The sequence below is a fragment of the Pseudophryne corroboree genome, chromosome 2 (assembly GCF_028390025.1).
Source record: "Pseudophryne corroboree isolate aPseCor3 chromosome 2, aPseCor3.hap2, whole genome shotgun sequence".
Classification (NCBI taxonomy): domain Eukaryota; kingdom Metazoa; phylum Chordata; class Amphibia; order Anura; family Myobatrachidae; genus Pseudophryne; species Pseudophryne corroboree.
The window spans coordinates 339762927-339786296 of NC_086445.1; the positions used below are offsets into that span (position 1 = coordinate 339762927).

Below are 23370 nucleotides of genomic sequence, written 5' to 3' on the forward strand. Positions count from 1 at the left end.
GCAGCGTGTTGACATTATCACGTAATTTCCTAAATAAGCCATCCATTCCGGTGTCGACTCCCTAGAGAGTGACATCACCATTACAGGCAATTGCTCCGCCTCCTCACCAACATCGTCCTCATACATGTCGACACACACGTACCGACACACAGCACACACACAGGGAATGCTCTGATAGAGGACAGGACCCACTAGCCCTTTGGAGAGACAGAGGGAGAGTTTACCAGCACACACCAAAAACGCTATAATTATATAGGGACAACCTTATATAAGTGTTTTCCCTTATAGCATCTTTTTTATATATTTCTAACGCCAATTTAGTGCCCCCCCTCTCTGTTTTAACCCTGTTTCTGTAGTGCAGTGCAGGGGAGAGCCTGGGAGCCTTCCCTCCAGCCTTTCTGTGAGGGAAAATGGCGCTGTGTGCTGAGGAGATAGGCCCCGCCCCTTTTTCGGCGGCCTCGTCTCCCGCTCTTAACGGATTCTGGCAGGGGTTAAATATCTCCATATAGCCTCCGGAGGCTATATGTGAGGTATTTTTTGCCAAAATAGGTATTCATTTGCCTCCCAGGGCGCCCCCCTCCCAGCGCCCTGCACCCTCAGTGACTGCCGTGTGAAGTGTGCTGAGAGGAAAATGGCGCACAGCTGCAGTGCTGTGCGCTACCTTTAGAAGACTGAGGAGTCTTCTGCCGCCGATTCTGGACCTCTTCTTACTTCAGCATCTGCAAGGGGGCCGGCGGCAAGGCTCCGGTGACCATCCAGGCTGTACCTGTGATCGTCCCTCTGGAGCTGATGTCCAGTAGCCAAGAAGCCAATCCATCCTGCACGCAGGTGAGTTCACTTCTTCTCCCCTAAGTCCCTCGTTGCAGTGATCCTGTTGCCAGCAGGACTCACTGTAAAATAAAAAACCTAAGCTAAACTTTTCTAAGCAGCTCTTTAGGAGAGCCACCTAGATTGCACCCTTCTCGGCCGGGCACAAAAATCTAACTGGCTTGGAGGAGGGTCATAGGGGGAGGAGCCAGTGCACACCACCTGATCGGAAAGCTTTACTTTTGTGCCCTGTCTCCTGCGGAGCCGCTATTCCCCATGGTCCTTTCAGGAACCCCAGCATCCACTAGGACGATAGAGAAACTAACTTTCCTTTTGTGTTGCTGGTTTAGTCAATTACTCCAGAACAAAGCAGGCTTGTGGAAAGGTGTTAGAATCCATTCCCCTTGTGTGGGTTTGAAAGCCCTTTGAAGTAGATATTCCTTGTCGGTGTAGTGATAGCGTGTCCTGGGGAATGGCTGGGATGTTGTGATTTGAAATGAACAGTGACCCTTCACCAATGCAGACACTGAATGTACTGTGTATTAGTTTATTAATGCAAGAAATCAGAGATATTTGTTGCTCAGAGAACAGAGGCAAATAATTACTCTGGGAGGGGCCAGATGCATTTGGATATCCAAAGAAGATCATAGTAGATTCCAAACTGAAGGAGATCTCAGTGGAGAGATGCAGAGGTTTCAGTCCAATGTGTATCTCGGTGCAGGAATGCAATCCGTTGGTTTTGCAGAGATGTCCACGTAGAGTAGTACAAGTCAAAGGTAAGTCCTTGGATATGTCTGATGATTCAGAGGTCAGTTGTGCAGAATTTAAGCTGGTTTATGGAGATGTTCAGAAGCATGTAAAAGGTGAGGCAGCCGTCTTGGGCTCCAGACCAGTGTTTTTTCATGGTTTTGTATTATTAAACCTTCCGTGAACTGTTGCTCCCTTAAATGCTACAGTCCTTTGATGAGATCTCTGTGGATAGCTGTTTTTCTGCCCAATCTTTAAAGGCTGACATTACTGTTATACCTATGGAAGGCAAGGACCCGGCCCAATGCTCAAGCTATCGCCCAATTTTGTTGCTCAATGTATATATCAAGCTATTTGCTAAATTAATTGCTAATACGCTTGAAACCCTTCTACCCATGCTGATCCATTCTGACCACTTGGGTTTTGTCATCAGCCGGGAGGCCCTTGATAACACCACAAAGGTCATTGATCTCATACATTTGACTTCCGGCAGCTCTATTCCAATGATTCTACTCTCCACAGATGCTGAGAAAGCCTTTGACAGAATCAATAGGCTTATTATGCAGGGATTGCTGATGCATTTGGGTCCTACTTGCCTTTATGGGATATTAGGGCTCTATCGCTACCTGACTGCCCCTTTTTAGGATTAATGGTACCCTTTTAGTGTCAGTATTGATTCATAATGAAACCAGGTAGGGGTGTCCTCTTTCCTGCATCATTTTCATATTTTGTAACGAGTCTCGTTCTGGTACTATTAGGTCAAATCCTGATATTTTGGACTTCATGATGGATGGCATTGAATATGTGAAAATGACATTGTTTGCAGATGATTTACTAGCATCCCTATCCAACCTAGTTATATCAACCTGATGGCCAAATTCCTAAGATTCAGCCTGATTTCGAATTTCAAAGTGAACTACTCAAACTCAGTAGCTGTCAATCTGACGACCCCCCTCCTCTTTGTTAAACTTTTTAAAACAGTCCATTTTATTTGCATGGCACCCCTCTAGTTTAAAGTACTTTGGGATTGTTTGAAATGCTAACTTATCCTCACTTTATGTGTATAATTTCTGCCCCCTTCTCTGTATACTTAGACTTGAGCTTGGGGCATGGTGGAGATGAAACTTTTTCCCTGTTTGGGAGGGTCAGTATAGTGAAAAGGAACGTTCTGCCTAGGGTGCTTTATTTGTTGCAGGCCCTTCCCATGCATATCCCTTCTCAGTGGTTCCTTGATTTGCATAGACTCATGAGGAATTTTGTATGGGGGGACAGAAGCCTAGTTTTAAACATGATATTCTGTTTTGATGCAAACACTTAGGAGGGTTTCAGCTTCCCCCTATCCCCACATAGTAACATAGTTAGTAACATAGTTTCTGAGGTTCAAGAAAGACAATTTGTTCATTGAGTTCAACCTGTTAGTGATCTCCTACACTGTAATATTTTTAAAACTAAGTTGAACTGTGGTGAATGTTTAGCCGTTATGTCAATTCCTCTTTTTTTATTTTTTTATTATTATTTTATTTTATTACTAAAGTGCATGATTTACCCACCATAACCCTGTATATCCTTATCCATTAGAAATTTATCTAGCCCATTCTTAAAGGTAATGACCGAGTCCACCATTACTACTCTCTCTTAGGCAGGGAATTCCAAATACGTATTGTCCTTAATGTGAAGAAACCTCTCCGTCTGTGTGCGAAATCTCCTCTCCTCTGACCAAAGCGGGTGTCCACGTGTCCTTTGTGATCATCTTACAAAAACAAATCCCTCGCAAGCTCTATGTATTGTCCCCTTATATATTTGTAAATGTTAATCATGTCCCCTCATAATCTCTTTTTTTACAGTGTAAACATGCCTAGCCTATCAAGCCTTTACTTGTATTCTAGCATCTCCATCCCCTTAATCAATTTGGTCGCCCATCTCTGAACCTTTTCTAGTTCCAGGATATCCTTTTTATAGTATGGTGCACATGGTTGTGCACAGAAATCGAGATGTGACTTTACTAGTGATTTATATAATGAGAGTATAACACTCATCTCTTGCATCAATTCCCGGCTTTATGCATGCTAATACCTTGTTTGCATTTTCTTGCGGCATTCCTACTATGAGTACTAGTGCTAAGTTTGTTATCTATGTGAACACCTAAACCCTTTTCCAGTACAGAATCCCATAGTTTCTCTCCTTTTAGGGGCATATTCAATTAGCGTCGGATCCATTCCGACATGCATTTGTCGGAATGGATCCGACAACCCCTATTCAAATCTCATCTCAATTTTTCAAGTCGAATTGAGATGAGACACCCAGAGGGGGAGAGGGGGGGGGGGGGGCTCGGGGAGACCAGCGGGGACAGCCGACGGCAGACGGAGGAGATCAGCGCTACAGTAGCGCTGCAGGAGGATGTCACACAGCCGCCCGACCTCACGGCAGTGTCCACCCGGCTCCAGCAAGCGTGACCTCACTTGCTGTAGTGGGGTGGAAGCTGCCATGAGTGGCGCAGCTGTGTGACATCCTGCTGCAGCGCTGATCTCCTCTATATGCCCGCGGCTCTCCCCCGTCTCCCTGCGGCTGCCCCACCCCCTCCTGCTCTAATCCCTCATCTCAGTCCGACATTTTTTTATGTCTGACTAAGATGGTCGAAAAGGGGGCCAAAACCTGTTGGTTTTGGCCCTGTTTTCGACACAAGCACGTGGATCGGCAGCTATTCCGCCGATCCACGTGCTTTTCGACAAGTCAAAAATTTTTGGGATATATATTGAATAGGTCGAATCACGATTTGACCTTAAAAAGTCGAAAACTGACGTCTTTTCGACAGAAGGCAGCTTTCAACTTTTTAATTGAATATACCCCTTAGTATGTAGGTAGTATTTTTGTTCTAGCTATCAAAGTACATTACCTTACATTTGTCTATATTGAACCGCATTCTCCATTTTGTTGCCCATGTTTCCAATTTAAATAAGTCGTTCTGTAGAGACTTAGCATCCCCCTCCAAATTTATAACCTTACACAGTTTGGTATCGTCTGCAAAAATTGACACTGTACTCTCTAGACCTACTTCTAGATCATTTATGAAAATGTTAAACAATAATGGTCCAAGTACAGACCTTTGTGGCACACCACTTAGTGCTTCAGTCCAATTTGAAAATGTTCAATTTACCACCACTCGCTGCTCCCTTTTACCCAACCAATTTCTAACCCAAGTGCATATTTTGCTCCCTAGCCCAAGTTTGTATTATTTATGATGCTATTATGTTGGGGTGGGTTATAGACTGGTTTAGAGAAGGGAAGGAAAAACAGTAGGTTATTCTGAAGAACCATTTCTTCCCGGTTCCACGATCTGCATACCCCCAGCCAGGGCCGGTGCTAGGGTGTTCTGCGCCCCCCTGCAAACTAAAAATTTGCGCCCTCCCATACGTTACAAAAGGACCTTGCAAAGAAGGGATGTGGTCTCACAAGGAAGGGGCATGGCCACACAATAGTACTCCTAACTAAAATTATGCCACACTATCTTATTCACATTACGCTGCACATTAGTCCCTGACCTGGCCGGCCACCACTGCTGTTTTAACTGTCCGCACGAGGTCCTATCCTGTGTGTGCCGATCTGGCTGCGGTTTCCTGCTGTTAGGAGTAGGCAGTGCCGCACTTGCACAGATGATGAGGTCAGGACTTCAGCAAGCCTGCAGGGAGAGGAGAGCGGCTGTTCCTCCCAGGGACAGGGCAGTACATGGCACAAGGGGAGGCAGTAACAGGGTGGGGAGTGGGGACAGTTACAGGGTGCAGGTGGGCATGTTACAGTGAGCAGGGGGAAGTTAGAGGATGTAGGGGAGGGGTAGTTACAGGATCTGGGGGTGCAGTTGCAGGTGAGTGCCTTTACAGCATGTAGGGGCGTAGTTGCATGGGGTGCAGGAGTGTCGCTTGCATGGGTGTCAGTTATAAGGTGCAGCAGTGGGAGTCACGGGGTGCAGGGGTAGGAAGTAACGGTGCAGGGGTGGCTGTTACAGAATGCTGTTACAGGATGCAGGAGTGTCATTTGTATGAGGGCAGGGGTGCAGAATATACAATGTGCAGTGGGGACAGTTGCAAGGTGCAATTGCAGGGGGTGTAACCGGGTGCAAGGGAAGAAGTTATAGGTTTAAGTGGTGTCACTTGCATGAGGTGAGGGGCAGTTATATTGTATAGGGAAGCAATTAAAGTGTGCAGTGAGGGGGCGGGGGTTGATGTCAGTTGCAGGGAAGGTGCAAAGGTGGAAGTTACAGGGTGCCCCTTGCATGGGGAGCAGTTACAGGTACAAGGGTGGCACGGGGAAGGGGTGCAGTTGCAGTGCTTAGTGAGAGCAGTAACAAGGTGCAGGGATGGAAGGTGTATGTAGCAGTGGCTACATACACCTGTCATTGTGAAGTCTCAGTAACAACCCTCAGCCCGACACTATACTCCTCCATCCCCCACCCCCTCCTCTACGCTCCTTCTCTGTAGTGTATATTTGTCTAGTGGGGAGGGGGATAATGTTGCTTACCGTTGCGCTGATTAGGAGAGGGACAGAGCTGGAGATGCAGTCAGTCACCCGAGTGTGACCTGCGGAGCTTTGTCTCGTGAAAACAAAGCTCAGAGCTCCTCCACTCTGGTAAGCTAACACGGAGAGTGACTGGGGGCGGGGCTACATACGGCAGTTGGCCCCGGTAACCTCATTGCCCAATCTGTCCCCTGCTCTGGGTCCTCTCCGGCTGGGATGCGTGCCTGCCTCTCCTCCCTCACCTTAGATCCGCCTGTGCCTGAAGAGTAGAGCCGCGGTTAATACTCAGCGGGACAGGCGCAGCGGCGACCGCAAAAACACTGGACAGAGTAAAGCAGGGTAGCAGAGCAGGGAGAGCGCCTCTCCTGGCCGGCGCCTCCCTGCATTGCATACCCTTGCTGATTGGCTAGCGCCGGCACTGCCCCCAGCGATCCAAGGTAACTATCATTACTCATCCCATCATACTGTAGTTAACCTACTGGAATAGGTTAAGGAGGCAACCTTGGGTATCTTCTATATTCTCCCTCTTGACCGCATTGTTTGGCAATCCTGACTTTCACCTTGAAAGTCGCTTTTAAAGTGTGGCTGCAGTTGGGGGTGACATGTGTCGGCCAGCTAGTGGGAAATGTGGGTGTGCTGCAGGGGTGTTTTAAGAGGAGGAGGCCCGTGTGCAGCATTCTGCATCAGGGGCCCCCTACTCTTTGACTGAGGCACAAGGTTTTAATACTTACCTCTCCGTAAATATTATAGGAACCCTCCAGGTGGTGCCATCCTTTTACATAGTGGCAATAGAGTCTGAGCAAATACTTTATTGCACATGCGCAGACCTCCGGGAACACAGTGCGGCGGCCTTTTTCCCGAAGATTTTCCTATTGCGCATGAGCCAAACTCCAGAAAGATGGCCGCCGTTCCACGTTTCCAATAGTTTGTTTCCCCTAGTGGTCAGACTCTGTTGCACTGCCGAGAAGGAATGGCTCTGATGGGGAACTCCAAAGAGCTAAGTATTAAACAAATGGGTGCAGTGTGTGTGGGATAGGCCCCCCTGGACTCTGGGGCTCTTATGTGCCGCACACACTGCACCCATTATAGGTATTGGTGTGCTGCCTATTGGTGATCTACAAGATACTTAGTCTTTGCTGGATTCTGAAGTTTGGTGATACCTGCAACTTAAGCATTTTGCTTAGAGAAAAGACTTGTGGGGGGCCAGTTGCAGGGCTTTGACCTCTTCTGAGAACATGTCTGGCTAATGTATGCCCATAACATTTACTCTCCAGTGTTTATATATCCCGAATTGAGCATTCCTTTCCGAAGCTTCCTAAATTAATGGAGGATTCAGTACAAAAGCTGGGAATACAATTGGATCAGAAGGATTGCGAGTTTTTCGTGCAACCTTTCCATGTTCAATGAGTTACTCCGTAATAGAAATGCAAATTAAAGTCCTGTCTCGATGGTACCGCTGTCCCATGGCTCTGGCAAAAATGTTTCCTGGAGTTTCTAGTAGCTGATGGAGATGTAACCAGGCTACAGGCTCCCACTACATAATTGGTGGGATTGCCCAGTTTTGCAACCCTTCTGGGTACAAGTTTTCTCACTGTATAGGCAGAGCCTCTCTTACTGGTCCTTCCTTCTGGCTTTTGAATCTAGTACCCGGCTCCATTGCAGACTACAAAAAAAAACCCTACTCAAGCACCTTAATTGTGCTGCTAAAGCAGGTGAGGGATGATAGCTAGACAGTGTCTAGTTAGACAGTCAATAGACACCATGGTGGTCATTCCGAGTTGATCGCAGCCAGCAACTTTTTGCTGCTGCTGCGATCAACTAGTACACGCCTATGGGGGAGTGTATTTTAGCTTAGCAGGGCTGCGATCGCTTGTGCAGCCCTGCTAAGCTAAAATTATTTCAAGCAGATGTAGACTAGGCCTATACCTACTTACCCTGTGCGATGATCCCTGCGATGCTGGGCCGACTTTGACGTCAGACATCCGCCCTCCGTTAGTCTGGACATGCCTGCGTTTTCCATACCACTCCCCGAAAATGGCAGCCAACGGTCCGGATCCGCCCTGGAACGCCTTCTTCCTGTCAATCTTCTTTGCGGTCGGCTCTGCAACCACTTCCTTTGTTAGACGCGACGTAACCCGGCGACCACTGTCGCCATGCAATGTTGCGCACGCGCACTGCGGCCGCCCCGCATGAGCATTCCGGACCCGTTCGCACCGCAGCAATAAACCGTTGCGTGCGAACGGTTCGGAATGACCCTCTATATGTTAAGGTCCATACACACGGAGAGATTTTAACTATGAGAGATTTTGACTGAGCGTTTTCCCTTGAACTGGCAGTAGGAGATTTTGACTAACTTTACCAGCGATTTTGACTAAGTGTGTAAGCGATTTTGGCTATGGGCGATTTTGACTAACTCATTTAAGCAAGGGGATGCTTTTTCTTTTCCAGCGACCTAGCCAAAATTGACTTGCCTGCACAGTCTATTTTTAGCAGCGATAGCGACCTGGCAGAGACGCACATCGCTGTCGCTGATTTTGTACACACAGAGCGATATGCACTAACTTTCTGAGCGATTTTTTACTATATAGTCAAAATCGCTCAGCTATATCACTCCGTGTGTATGGACCTTTAGACAGACATTAGGTCAACAGGGTCGAAAGGTCGACAGGGTCAAAAGGTCGACATGAAAATGGTCGACACAAAAAAGGTAGACACCATGTTTTTTGCATTTTTGTGGTTTGCGTAGATAGTTTTGTCATCTGGGACCCCCAATTGTAGAAAGGCATACCCTCACGGGGCTCGCTTCGCTCACCACGCTTCGGGCTCGGTGGCTCGCTGCGCTCACCACAAGGTTTATAACCAGCTCTATGCCGACATAGATAGAGAAGGTATGAAATAGTCCAAAAACATGTTACATTAAAAAAAACACCTTTTGTACTGTCTAACTTTCTCATGTCGACCTTTTGACCCTGTCGACCTTTTGACCCTGTCGACCTAATGTCTGTATAACATATGGTGTCTATCTATCAACCGGATACCGCTAAAGCATTGATTCCCATTCACTGGAGGTCTGTTTCCCAAGCTACTGTACAATTAAAGAATGGTTTAATAGACTTTATTACTACATGGTTATAGATGACCTCTTGGGTGCTGACATAAATGAAGAGTTCTGTACTGTTTTGGGTCTGTGGCTAGAGTTTACGTCCTTGACAACCTATAGTACTCTAAGGGGTATATTCAATTAGCAGCGATAACGGACTTTTCGCATGGAAAGTCCAGTTTTCGCGCAAAAAAACGGACTTTTCCCGTGAAACGCAATTACAGCCTATTCAATTTGCAGGGAAAATTTATCGGTGATCATTTTTTCACTAATTTCACTTCACCTACTCTGAAGCAGGTGAAAAGTTGGGAAAAGTCACTATTTTAAGGTAAAAATGCGTGGATATGGTACAGAACTCCTGGGACACCCCCCTTAATGACTAATTAGGGACGTTGAAGTTTTTAATTATTTTTAATTGCCCAATAATGACATGTTATTTTTGGGGTGAAAAAGTACAAAGTGATGGAAATTGGGGTTCAAGGTATGGCACAGGTATATTGGGGTGCTTTATGAGTGAGACAGGTGTTTTTAGGCTTGCAGATGGGAGTAATCGGTCTGTTTCCACTTTTTTTTTAAAGTACCCTAAAATGACCCAAATATATACTTATACCCATTTTCATGTACCCCAAATTTAATGAGAGCATTTATTTTGCTCAAAAAAACTTGCTTTCTATCATTTTTTTGCATTTTTAAAAAAAAATGCATATAACAGCCATTTCATACAATTTAAGTCCCCAAAAACTCTCTAATGTAATCTCTAACACACTTCTCTTATGTTTTCCTATGTTAGTTTAGCATTTTTGGGGGTACAGGCTGATTTCCCCATTTTCACCTGCACTTTTCACTGCAAGAATTTTCACGTGAAACCCGTTTGGAATTAAATAGGGCGAAAAATTGCTGCGAATTTGCGGATAATTGAATACCCTAGTAAATTTTTACGTTTGGTTACTTCTATTGCTGTGGTTCCTACGTCCTACATCGCACTGGTAGTTCACATAACTTTTCTGCTGGGAGTTGTGTTATTCATTGATAGCTTCGCCACCTCTTCCCTGTTCATGCCCTCTCCCCTTTCTCCTCCCTTGTGTTGTGTTTGTCTTGTGCTCTGTTTATTACAGTTGGATGTATAATTTGTATTTATGCCGTTGATTGCCTATATTTTTGTCTTTGTGCTTCTTTTTGATGCTCTCTGATGGCATGTGATGGCATTTTTTATGCCCCCTTTTATCTGTGTATGTTTCTCTTGACTACTGGTTAGTCATTTTGTTGGCAGTATATTTGTACAAATGTAACAAAACATTTAATGCAAAACAGTGTTCCTCTTGTAGGTAGATTACTGCCTCAGTGAGCAGTACAAGGCACTTATATGTCTCTGGGCTTGTGATGTCAGTGGACACCTGTGTGAGTCAATTTAGTGTAAGTGTGCACATGCGATGCCTGACAGACCTATGACCCGGTATTTCAACCCTGCCCTTGAGCAGGGTTGAACCCATGTTCAACCCGGCTCACTGTGCGGTGTGAACGGGAGCCGGGTCGATGCGATCCGGCTCCTGTTCACTCTGTATGTACGGGTGGTGCTTGGAGATCATGTGAACTCTAGCGCCGCCCCCGCTGATGTTAGCAACCCGGCAATATGCCAGGCTGCTGACTGCGGTATGAAAGGCGCCTAACCCGGGAATGTCCCTGCATGATCCCAGGACCGTATTCCCGGGTAAGTCCCGCAGTTTTTAGTATGAAAGTGGTATAATAGTCACCTTGTAAGATACAACTGTTCTTTCTTTCATTACAAATATATAATTAACAAAAAAATTGAATACACCAAAAGATAATATAAAAGAATTGTAATTTAGAAATACAAATGTGTATGTGTATGAGTATCTCTTTCTTAAGTTAGTAGCATAAAACTAACATATTATAAGGTATAATGAAATCCCCAAATGCTGGGCACAGGATTCCTCTGTAACTTCCCTATATTGCCCAGTAGGGGGTGCATTTTGCCATATACAATTTAATAAGGCAGGTCTGCAGCAACTAAATAACTATTCACATTCACTACGGAGGTGTAATCCATACTCAACAGGCTAATATCATATGTCTAACTAGTTGTAGGAGTATTGCAGCTAATAAATGATCCCAGGAGGTTTACAATCATTTGGGGGCTAGTATATTTGTATATATAGATTTCTCATTCAGGTGTAAGTAAGCCCCCACCCCTGTTTAATCATTGTGCATGTCTCTGCAGTTATCTTGCCTGTTTTTTCATATGTCTTATGTTATTTTCCCTCAAGCTGTATTAATGCAGTGTAAGGTATGTCTGCAGTTCTTATTAACCTCTACCCTTACTTCACGGTTTCCTTTCAGCATCATACTGACTTAAACTAAAACAGTGTAATACAGATCTATTCTTTTTACAGTTTGTTTTGCTTTCAACATGCTCTTAAGAATAAAATATATGTACTTTAAAGTGTTTGTACTTTTTATTGACTAAAGAATGAATGTAAATAATAAAGAACACAATTAACAGCAGTTTAATTAGTAAACCTGTCTTGTTGCCCAACATCCAGAAAGATACAAGGTCACCAGTCACCACTGTGTGTCATGCATCTATAATTACATTAGTGTAATGCATTGTAATTGTTCCTGTACAATATATACATTTATGACCAACACTGGATTTTCTGCTTATGCCACACACTACATATGGGATGTATAGTCTTAATAATGCCCTTGAACAGTGGAGGATCTTACCTATGAGCTGCAGGACTGCATCCCACTCAGTACAATCTGCCAGTTCTGCGAGCTTAGTTGATCCAGTTGCAGTCTGTGTGACTGCAGTTGCTCAGTGGCTTCACTACGACTGGCAGTGACTTCCTATTGGAAGTACCATCTGCCAGTCATCCGCAAGACAGGCAGTCCTACTGGGAGGTGTTTTCTCCCTCCAGGACTGCCAGACCGGGCTGCAATTAGCAGAGAGCTGGATTCCTGTAGGAAGACACTTCCTTCCTGATCATCAGCCCAATCTGGCTTATATGGGATGCAGCCAATGCAGTCCATAGAGGCAGGGGGTTTGCGCATGCGCACTCAAGCACCCACTTGTGCGCACGCACAGGTCCCGGCTCCTGTCAGCTCCGGTGCACATTCACCAGGAACCCGGCTGGTTGGGGCCGGCTCTCTCCACTCCATCATAAGTAGCGGCAGCCCCCCTACCTAAAAAAGGTAGGAGGCACCGCTGCCCTCAAATATAATATAGATGTGAACTCCATAACTGAATGTGAATATATTCTACACATTGTTTCCCATAACTGGAGGAGATGAATTCCGCAGGAGTATGCAGCGGGTATATATATCCAGTTGTTTGGAACACCCCCCTCCTGCCAGCCAGTGACCTAAATCATAAATAAAGTAGTAGTAGTACAGTATAACATGATTTCTATCAGAGCTGCTGTCACAACATGCAGTGTATGGGACAGAACTGAGCTGCTGCACATGCCCAGTGCCAGATTAAGGTCCTCATGGGCCTGGAGCTGTAATTTATGAAGGGCCTACTGTGTGCCGCTGCAGGGGGTGGGACCAGCATGGTGGGGGGGTGACTACTGATATGGCGGTGTGGTCTGTGCAGTGTGGTCTGGCTAGCACCATGGAGGGCATAGCTACCCACCTACCTAACTATGGTTTATTTTTGTGTTACGAGCCAATTAACATACCAGTATATATTTGGATTGTGGCAGTAGGAAACCCATGCAAGTACGGGGAGAATATACAAACTCCACACAGTTAGCGCCATGGTGGAAATCAAACCCATGACGTTAGTGCTGTAAGGCAGTAAAGCTAACCATTACACCATCTGTAGACCTGTTAGTGGTGCCAGTCCAAGCCACATGTGAACTTTTGCCCCAGAACATTTTAAAAATACATTTATATAATGCTATCCTATGACTAAACTCAATGAGCATCTACTGCTATGGTTTTTTCCAATATGCATTTTCAGGGTTTTTTAACATGCCACAACCATGTAAATAATATACTACCACTAACCCTACACCCGCTCCCCACACACACACACTACCCCTGCATCCGCTCCCCGCACACACTACCCTTCCGCTAACCCTACACCCGCTCCCCACACACTACACTACCCCTGCACCTACTCCTCGCACACACTACACTACCCCTGCACCTACTCCCCACACACACTACACTACCCCTGCACCTACTCCTCGCACACACTACACTACCCCTGCACCTACTCCCCGCACACATTACACTACCCCTGCACCTACTCCCCGCACACACTACACTACCCCTGCACCTACTCCCCGCACACACTACACTACCCCTGCACCTACTCCCCGCACACACTACACTACCCCTGCACCTACTCCCCGCACACACTACACTACCCCTGCACCTACTCCCCGCACACACTACACTACCCCTGCATCCGCTCCCCGCACACACTACACTACCCCTGCATCCGCTCCCCGCACACACTACCCTTCCGCTAACCCTACACCCGCTCCCCACACACACTACACTACCCCTGCACCTACTCCCCGCACACACTACACTACCCCTGCACCCGCTCCCTGCACACACTACCCTTCCGCTAACCCTACACCCGCTCCCCACACACACTACACTACCCCTGCACCTACTCCCCACACACACTACACTACCCCTGCACCTACTCCTCGCACACACTACACTACCCCTGCACCTACTCCCCGCACACACTACACTACCCCTGCACCTACTCCCCGCACACTACACTACCCCTGCACCTACTCCCCGCACACACTACACTACCCCTGCACCTACTCCCCGCACACAGTACACTACCCCTGCACCCGCTCCCTGCACACACTACCTCTGCATCCGCTCCCCGCATACACTACCCTTCCGCTAACCCTACACCCGCTCCTCACACACACTACCCCTGCACCTACTCCTCACACACACTACACTACCCCTGCACTCACTACACTACCCCTGCACTCGCTCCCCGCACACACTACCCCTAACCCTGCACCCGCTCCTCGCACACACTACCCCTAACCCTGCACCCTCTCCCCGCACACACTACCCCTAACCCTGCACCCGCTCCTCGCACACACTACCCCTAACCCTGCACCCTCTCCGCGCACACACTACCCCTAACCCTGCACCCGCTCCTCGCACACACTACCTCTAACCCTGCACCCTCTCCGCGCACACACTACCCCTAACCCTGCACCCGCTCCTCGCACACACTACCCCTAACCCTGCACCCGCTCCTCGCACACACTACCCCTAATCCTACACCCGCACACACTACCCCTAACCCTGCAACCGCTCCCCGCACACACTACCCCTAACCCTGCACCCGCTCCTCGCACACACTACCCCTAACCCTGCACCCGCACCCCGCACACACTACCCCTAACCCTGCACCCTCTCCCCGCACACACTACCCCTAAACCTGCACCCGCACCCCGCACACACTACCCCTAACCCTGCACCCTCTTCCCGCACACACTACCCCTAACCCTGCACCCGCACACACTACCCCTAACCCTGCACTCTCTCCCCGCACACACTACCCCATACCCTGCACTCTCTCCCCGCACACACTACCCCTAACCCTGCACCCGCTCCCCACACACACTACCCCTAACCCTGCACCCGCACACACTACCCCTAACCCTGCACCCCGCTCACACTACACTACCCCTAACCCTGCACCCGCTCCCCGCACACGCTACCCATGGGTTGACAGCAGGGACTTTTTGCTGTGAGACGGAGCCACAACTCCCCCTCTTGTATATAAACAGGGGCTTCTTTGCAGTGTGGTGCGGTGGGTGGGGAGACACCCCTCTTGTATATACTGTACATAGGGGCTATTTGTAGGGGAGCTCTGGACATACAGAGCTTTTCTCCCTTATTCTGAAAGTGCTCTCATGGCAATGCCACGCCCCCCTCCCCTTCCCCCACACACTTCTAGATCCAGGGTGACCTACTACCTCCCTCCTCCCGTCCCACTGTCCCAGCTACAAAAAATAGCCACCCCCCTCATCCTTGGACGCCGGGTACCTGAGGTTCATCATGGGCTGCAGCCGCGGATAGTATGTGCAGCTAGGCCACGCCCACTTGTCATAGTCTGCTTCCCCTTGCCCTCCCGGGGACTGACAGATGACATCACTTGGAGGCAGGGCCTAAACACTCATCACTGAGAGGCGTGGCTTGAGTACAGGGGGCGGGGCTACGTCCCGGAATTTACAATAGTGCACTATACGTGCCTTGGTGCCCCCCCGAATCTGCACAAGAAGAGTGTGATGCTGGAGGAGATGGGTCTGGCGCTGTAGGCTGCAGTAGAAGGAAATTTGTTTTCCTGTCTACAGCAGCATGGACATCTATGGGCAGATGCAGTGGGGCCTATTTTGGAGAGTAGGCCTGGAGCTGCAGCTCCATCCGCCCCATTGTTAATCCGGCCCTGCACATGCCCAGTGGAAGAAGCATCACCTACAAAGTCTGCTCTGGGGGCTTAATTCAGATGTGGATTACGTTGCTATTATTGCTGCTTACATGGAAGCAGCAGTGGTAGCACTAATATGGTAATGCAGCAGGAGACGTCACACTTCCTGCATGCATTACTGATCTGTAGTTTGTCCTAGGATGCAGCATCGGATTATCTAAGACACCATTGGCTGGCTGCATGACCCATGGGATAAAGATACAGTACAACAAAAAAGTCAAGAAATCTCCATCCTCCAACGGGGACCCTTGCCTCGTCCCTCCTCTACAGTGGCAGCAACACACCTACAGATACTATTTCACCGCTCCCTCCCTACCCCCAAAAGGCATTAAACTGCCAATCACTGACTGTCTTATGCCATACTGCATTCTGCTTCGCAGACCCGTACTGCACAAGCACAAAGTAACGATAACACTAGTCTACAAAAATAAACTATTTTTATTTCACAAGAACTAAATAAACTGAATCTAAAAGTATATTTTGTGCTGAATATGGCATTCATATTTTCCATCAGGCAGGGTTTTTGTGAAAAACGTTTTATTAAATTAGAATTTTCATAAGTATAAATTATAAATATACACCTCATTCTGGCTGATCTAAAAAGTTAAAGATTATGATTTTCAGTCATATTTTGCCTTTGGGATGTCTATCTTCATGGTCCAGCAATAGTCAGCCAGTATACTTGAACTCCGTTTGCCTTGGTACCTCTTTTCCATCATAGAAATCTGCTGATGGAAACGCGTCCCATGCTCATCACTGACAGCGCCAAGTTTTTCTGGGAAGAAGTCTAGGTAAGAAGTCCAAGAAGTAAAGTTTTAAAGATATGTTGCATCATACAGCTTTGTATGAATTCACTAGATCACTCACACTACATCACAATAGTTTTCTGCTTTATGATTATATTAGGGTTCAATGATATGAGGGTCACAGGACAATGTGCTGAGCCATGATTGGAAGAGCTCATCACATGCTCCTCTGACGCAACCAAGGGGTCGGGGCAACACCCCGACAGGTCAGGCTGCATGGAGGAGAAGGAGGAGGAAACTTTGGAGGCTTCACATAAGGGTGAGAGGGGAAAATGGGGAGGGACTACAGAGGGACATATTGTTTATATGTGTGACCGCTGTTTGGTGAGAGTTGGGTGGTAACAGTCTGGTGGAGAGCAGCGCTGCAGAGCTAAAGCAGAAGGGTGCTTCCAGTTGTTGAAGAGAACTGGGTGAGCAAGCATGAGACATTGCAACCGGTAACCAGACACTGCCAGGACTTGTACAGAGATGTGGCTGCTGCGGCCATCTTAAAGAGAGCTGAACCGCTAAGAGAGACCAGTGGAGGAGTGAAATAACCTGAGAGGTTCAGAGTGAGTAATAGGGACTGTTGTTGATGTGGACTACAGCAGGGAAAGTAAAAGCTCTATTGTCTGTTATCACACACACCACTCACAACTGTCTGTGAAAGGGGTGCTGACAGGCACATGAGTGAGAACCATGTAGAGTGATCCCTGTTCAAACACAGTGCATAAAGTGCAAGCTGTTATTTGTTAGGACAGTTGGTATACAGACAGTCAATCATTTGGATGATTATTAAAGGGACATTGAGTTGTTTTGAGAGTAAAGACTGAGCCATTCATTTAAAGCAATAATTACTACAGAGGCAGTTGCTTGTTAGAAATTCCAAGACACCTTGGTTACCTACATCCTTGTGCAACATTGGAGTACGGTGTTATTTCTTATTAAGTGCCATTACCCCAGAGCCCCATTACAAAACTGTGGCACTGTGGGATCTCCACCCATTATGCAACAAGTACAGTACACTGCAGCCCCCATTGCAAGTTGCAACACTGTGGTACTGTAAGATCCATGAGCTCCAACATATATTGATTGTGAAGATTGAGACAATTTAGGGAAATTTAGGGAAATAGTGATTATTCTTCTTTCCAAATATATGCTTAACCATCTTCTTCATTGTCTTTTTCTTGTCATATTATTATTTGGAATATGCATGCATCTGTGAATAGACTGATTACATTCTTGAATTATTAACTGTTCAAGTGTATAATGATCTGTAAGTAAAAACCTGATTTCCAAAAATTACAACTAAAGTGATTTTATTCTGCAGTACAACTGTCCTCTTTAATTGTCATATTGTGATTGTTTTATTATTGCCCTGTATCCTGTAATCACCTTCCATCTAGAAGTCTTTGTGGCACAATGAAAGAAACTTCCTGATAGAGATTGCTGTCATCGAACTCCCTGTGTGTCCTATCTCTCTGAACCTATCTGTCCTATCTCTCTGAACCACATACAAGGAACAAGGTATGAGGAACAACATCTTAGGGAAAGGGTCCATCACATAGCCACCTAACACCTGTGATACTTCTTCCAACCACCGAGACACCGGCCAACCTCCGGGGTGCAGTGGCAGATTTCCCATTAGGCATATGAGGCATGTGCCTAGGGATGGCACCTGTTTGGGATAGGGGGGTTGCACATGGATGCTCGTGTTGGTATTGTCATCCTAAAAAGTGCCAGTAACTACAAAATATTTTCACTGTACTGTACCATATGCCATCTTGAGTGGCGTGTGAACAGGTAGGACATGCACATACTGCCCCTGTAAGCTCTCCTACTTAAGGGTCTATTCCGATGGAGAGGATCCGACAATGCAGTATTCAATTTGAGGGCAAATTCAACTGGTTTTGCCCGTTTTTGACAATGCCAATCCTACTTTATTTAAAGTCGGATTGACATTGTCGAAAACGGGACTAAAACCTGTCAGATTTGCCCGCAAATCTGACAAAACATGTGGATCCGCAGCTAATCCAAGTCGGAAAAACAGCAGTACTATTGAATAGGTCAAATCATGATTCGACCTAAAAAGTCGGAGACTGCCGTTTTTCCGACTAGACGGCAGTTCCGACCTCAATTGAATAGACCCTTTGGCAAATATGTAAAATATGTATATAATAAAAAAACAAATCATAGTTAGTGGCTTTTTCTTTATTATTCTATTAAATTGACTGTCATCAAATGAGGGCTTATAACCAATCAATATAAATAAAAAAAATTGTCAGGCGAGGGGCGGCTATTACTGTTGTGCCTAGGGGTGGCCTCACAGCTAAATCTGCCCTTGCAGGGGTGTTGCATATGCCCCTGTCTGTCTGTGTATGACAGGCCATAAAGAACACTAAAATCTGAAAAAAGAAAAGTAACTGTCACAAACACACTATGGAAAAATTCAAATCACATACTTGAATTCAGAATTTAAAACTGCAATAGAGTCACTATTCAGTTTTCTTGTGTGAAATAAATCATGTTGACCAGTGTAATTGGTACTTTGTAACATGAGACACAGCTCCAGCCACATCTATATAAGGCCCAGTGTATCGATCTGAGTTCTGATTTGGCACACCGGACCAGAAGAAGCTGCCAGTAAGAGGCAAACATCTTAATATTAGGTGGGACAATGGGGTTCATTCAGACTGCAGTCTGAAGCCCATTGGGGAGTGCGCACTCGCACCCCGTGAAGCCCTGTAAAATGTGAAAGCATCTCAGGGCTGCGATCGCCTCTGTCTGATTGACAGGCAGAGATGGTCGCGGGGCGGGAGGGGTGCGCAGTCCGCTGGTGGGGCACAGTCCAGAAACGCAGGCTTGTCCAGACCATTGCAGGGGAGGGCCGCTGCGGCTCCTTGAGTCACACGCAGCCGCTGTAATCCAGACTGGGAACTACTTGGCCGCCGTGCGATGCTTTCCCCCATGCAATGCTGGTGGGGTGGGGGGGTTGGGCCAGACATGTGGGGTGGACTTGCCCTGTGTTGAGCGTCCACACCACATGTCTGAGTAACTGATCGTAGATGTGCTAAATTTAGCACATCTACGATCAGATCTGAATGACCCCCAGTATGCGCTTACAAAGTTTAGTTTGGCTCCTACTAGTTATTTATGTATATATGTTTGCATATTTATTATTTATTTATTACTACTATTTATATAGCGTACACATATTTTGCAGCGCTTTACAGATATTTGCCCATTGCACCAGTGGAACTTACAATGTATATTGCCTACCATATGTACACACACAAACACATTCACATTTCTAGGGTTCATTTTGCTGGGCGCCAATTAACTTACCAGTATATTTTGGGATTGAGGGTAACCCATGCAAGTACTGGGAGAATAGACAAACTCCACACAGTTAGGGCCATGGTGGGAATCGAACCTATGGCCTCAGTGCTGTGAGGCAGTAATGCTGACCATTACACCATCTGTGCTGCCCTGGGATGTTTCCTTACCACTTATGTTATTTATATGAAATAAGTATGTTTGACACAAAAATAAACATTTTGAGACTCTCTCCCCTACAGCCTATAATATTGATTAGCTATATGTGGTACCCCTGATGTTGTTGTGGGCTCAGATAAGTTAGATGTAGATGATACCTTACAGAATCAGTTCTTCCTTCTTCTCTAGCAACTACTCAGTCTGTAGCAGAGAGGCTAGCCTTATACAAATGGTAAAAAGACATAACAGCTTTGATTAATAGAACAATCAAGCAGATTTACGTATTAAAGGGATAAGAGGACATTTGTCCAGGAAAGGGCACTACATGATGAAAATAATGCTCAATATACACATGACACAAGATTGCAGCACAAATGGAATAGCGGTGGCCGGTGCAATGAAGTTTTTTTTGTTCATTGCGGCACAGCATGCGTAATGTCATGTGTGATTTTCTGGTTAGATCTGCTTTTGGAAAAAAAATATTTCAGTTTCTTTCTAATAATCAATGCTTTACCTAAATAGTCCACCTCCAATCAACTGTACTGGCCTATGGCCTGTGATTTGCTGTTTGGAGTAAATTTGATGGTGAACTAGTTTTCTAGTAAATGTTGCTTTGCCAGCAATCATTTGTATTGGTTTTTAGGGACTGTACTGGTAATATATTATATTTTCAGATAGGATTTTACTTTTAGGTCTTAGTTCTTAAATAATGAAAACATTCTATAAGGTTGTATAGTTTATACAACTGCCATACTGCCTGCCACTGCTGTGGCACTATGTTTCATAAATGTCATATATTCTTTTAATCTGCCTTGTGTTTTTGCTATCTTGCTTAGTTTAGACAACCAGCTCTTTGCAGCAATTGGTCCGTATTGGTGAAAACAATATAGGGGATTGTGAGGTGGTCAAAATTGACTGTTATTGACAGGGTGGGCCCGGGCAGCTCATTCCGCCATTCCGCAGCCATCCTCTATCCTCCAGCAGTTGTATTGAAAATGTCCCTCGCAAAATGGCCACCATTACAGAGACAGTTATTCAAGATACCAGAGTAGCCCTCTAGTATCTTGAATAACTGTCTTGTCTGAGGCGGTGGCCATTTTGTGAGGGACGGTTCTTTATTTGAAAAAGGGGTATTCTCTCTGTCTGCTGGATCTGAAAAAGGGTTGCTCTCTCTGTCTGCTGTATCTGAAAAAGGGGTCCTCTCTGTCTGCTGTACCTGAAAAAGGGGTGCTCTGTCTGCTGTAACTGAAAGGGGTGGTCTCTCCGTCCATCCAGGGGCTCTGCCCCAGTGTAAAATTTTTTATTGTGTGATGCTGTTGGTGCAGTCAACCGCAGTGTGTAATTATTATATGTATTTCTGGCTCATTTGTGCGACACTGTAATGGCCGATGTGTGATATAAAAATACTTCTACATAATTCTGACTCGTTTGTGTGACGCTGTCGGTGAAGTCAACTTCAGTGTGTAATTAGTATATATATTTCTGACTCATTTGTGCGACACTGTTGCTGTACCCCAGTTCGTGTTGCTAGAAATGAAGGACAAACAATTAAAAGATCAGGAACCACTTCCTACTACTAGTGATAAAGCTGTTGCAACTAGTCATGACCTTGACAATGCAAGTCTGTCAACATCATCTGCTAAGGTTGATGCCCAATGGCGTAGAGGGCATGTAAAATTAAAGAAGCAATGTTTTACGGTGATAAATTAAAAAAAAAAGTAAAGTTAGCTGACGAGAAACGTAAAATTGGCAACATGCCATTCACTACATGAAGGGGCAAGGAAAGGCTAAGGCCTTGGCCTGTGTTTATGACTGGTGGTTCTGCATCTCATAGTGAACAAAAACACCCCCAAATTCTGTTATTTTAGCTGTTTTTATGATATATATATATTTTTAAATACAGATCCAAAAGCAAAACCCGCAAGGGCAGTTTTGGCAAAACCGATACAGATCCAAAACCAAGACACAAAACATGAAAAATGGCCTGGCGCACACCCCTAACTATATAATACATATGAAAAAAAATAAATGAAAAACTTGCCATGAAATATGTGTGAAAAAGTGTTGGTACATCTGCCAATAACAATTTAATTGATGAAATCCAAGAAAAGATTGATTGGAGTCTCAGCAGCTGAAACTGAGTTTGAAATGCACTCCCTCTGCACCTCTTTGAAGTACTTCTCCAGGGTCTGCATGTTGTCTTTAACATTTTGTATTTTCTGGAATTCACATGGAGAAGGGAAGCAGGCAAGTCGTTGGGGGCGATGCCAGGTTAATAGCATCATTAGGCCCCACCCCTCACAGGGAAAATGTCACGATTGGGTCCTATTTGCACAGGGGATGGGGCTAAAATGGCACATTTAGCATAGAATTGAGTAATCAGGTCCTGCCCCACCAGCAGGTACCACAGATTCACTGTATTTATCTGCCCAATTCACTAGGATGTGTGCAGAATGTGGGAGGGGTGCCCACTCTTCCAGGAGATCGGTGGAATACCCAAAAATTTGTGTGTCTCCCACAAGATCTGGGAGAGTAAGCAAGTATGGTTTTACCAGGTTTACTATGATATACCGGCGCTCGGGATCCCGGCACCCAGCATACCGTCACCGGGATCCCGACTGCCAGAATGCCTGCAGAAGGGCGAGTGCAAAAGAGCCCTTTGCGGGCACGGTGGTGCGCTATGCGGCCCCCGCTATTTATTCTCCCTCCAGGGGTGTCGTGGACACCCCAATAGGGAGAATAGTTGTCGTATCCCGTCAGTCAGGATTCTGACGCCGGTATGGAGAACACCGGGATCCCGACAGCCAGGATATCTAGTGCCTCTCGTTTTACTTCTATGTGCAGTTCTATGGGGATGCAGTCAATTTACTTACAATCAAAATCCCAACGGTCAAAATCCAGACAACCATTGACCAATGGTCAAAATCCCGACATGGTCAAAATTCCGACATTGGGCCTAATTCAGACCTGGTCACACGCAGGAATTTTTTTGCAATGCTGCGACCAGGTAATCGCCGCCTACAGGGGGAGGGGGTAATCGCTGTGCAGGGGTGCGATCGGCTGTGCAGTGAGCTGCACAAACAAAAGTTTGTGCAGTTTCTGCACAGCCCAGGACTTAGGCAGCTGCTGCGACAATCCCGGCCAGTGATGATGTCAGGAATCCTCCTCCCATACGGCTGGGCACTCTTGTGTTTTTTCGGACACTACCTGGAAACGGTGAGTTGCCGCCCATGAACGCCTTCTGCCTTCTTCTTGTGATCGCCAGTGCGATCGCTTTCTTCATTAGTTCTGTCGCTGCCCGGCAATCCCTGTTGACGGCGGCCGACGCGCCTGCGCATTGCGATTCATACACATGCGCTATTCAGACCCGATCGCACGGCTGCAAAAAAAGGCAGCGTGCGATTGGGTCTGAATGACCC

The 23370-nt window shown here is 46.3% G+C and overlaps 1 long non-coding RNA gene across 1 annotated transcript in view; it reads right to left on the reverse strand.

Annotated features, from left to right (window-relative positions):
* Positions 1–16191: 16191 nt before the first annotated feature.
* Positions 16192–23370, reverse strand: part of LOC135050787 (uncharacterized) — a 35727-nt gene continuing 28548 nt past the window's right edge. Inside the window, exon 2 of the long non-coding RNA XR_010241818.1 lies at positions 16192–16458. This is a non-coding gene — a long non-coding RNA (uncharacterized LOC135050787). The remainder of the gene's footprint in view (positions 16459–23370) is intronic.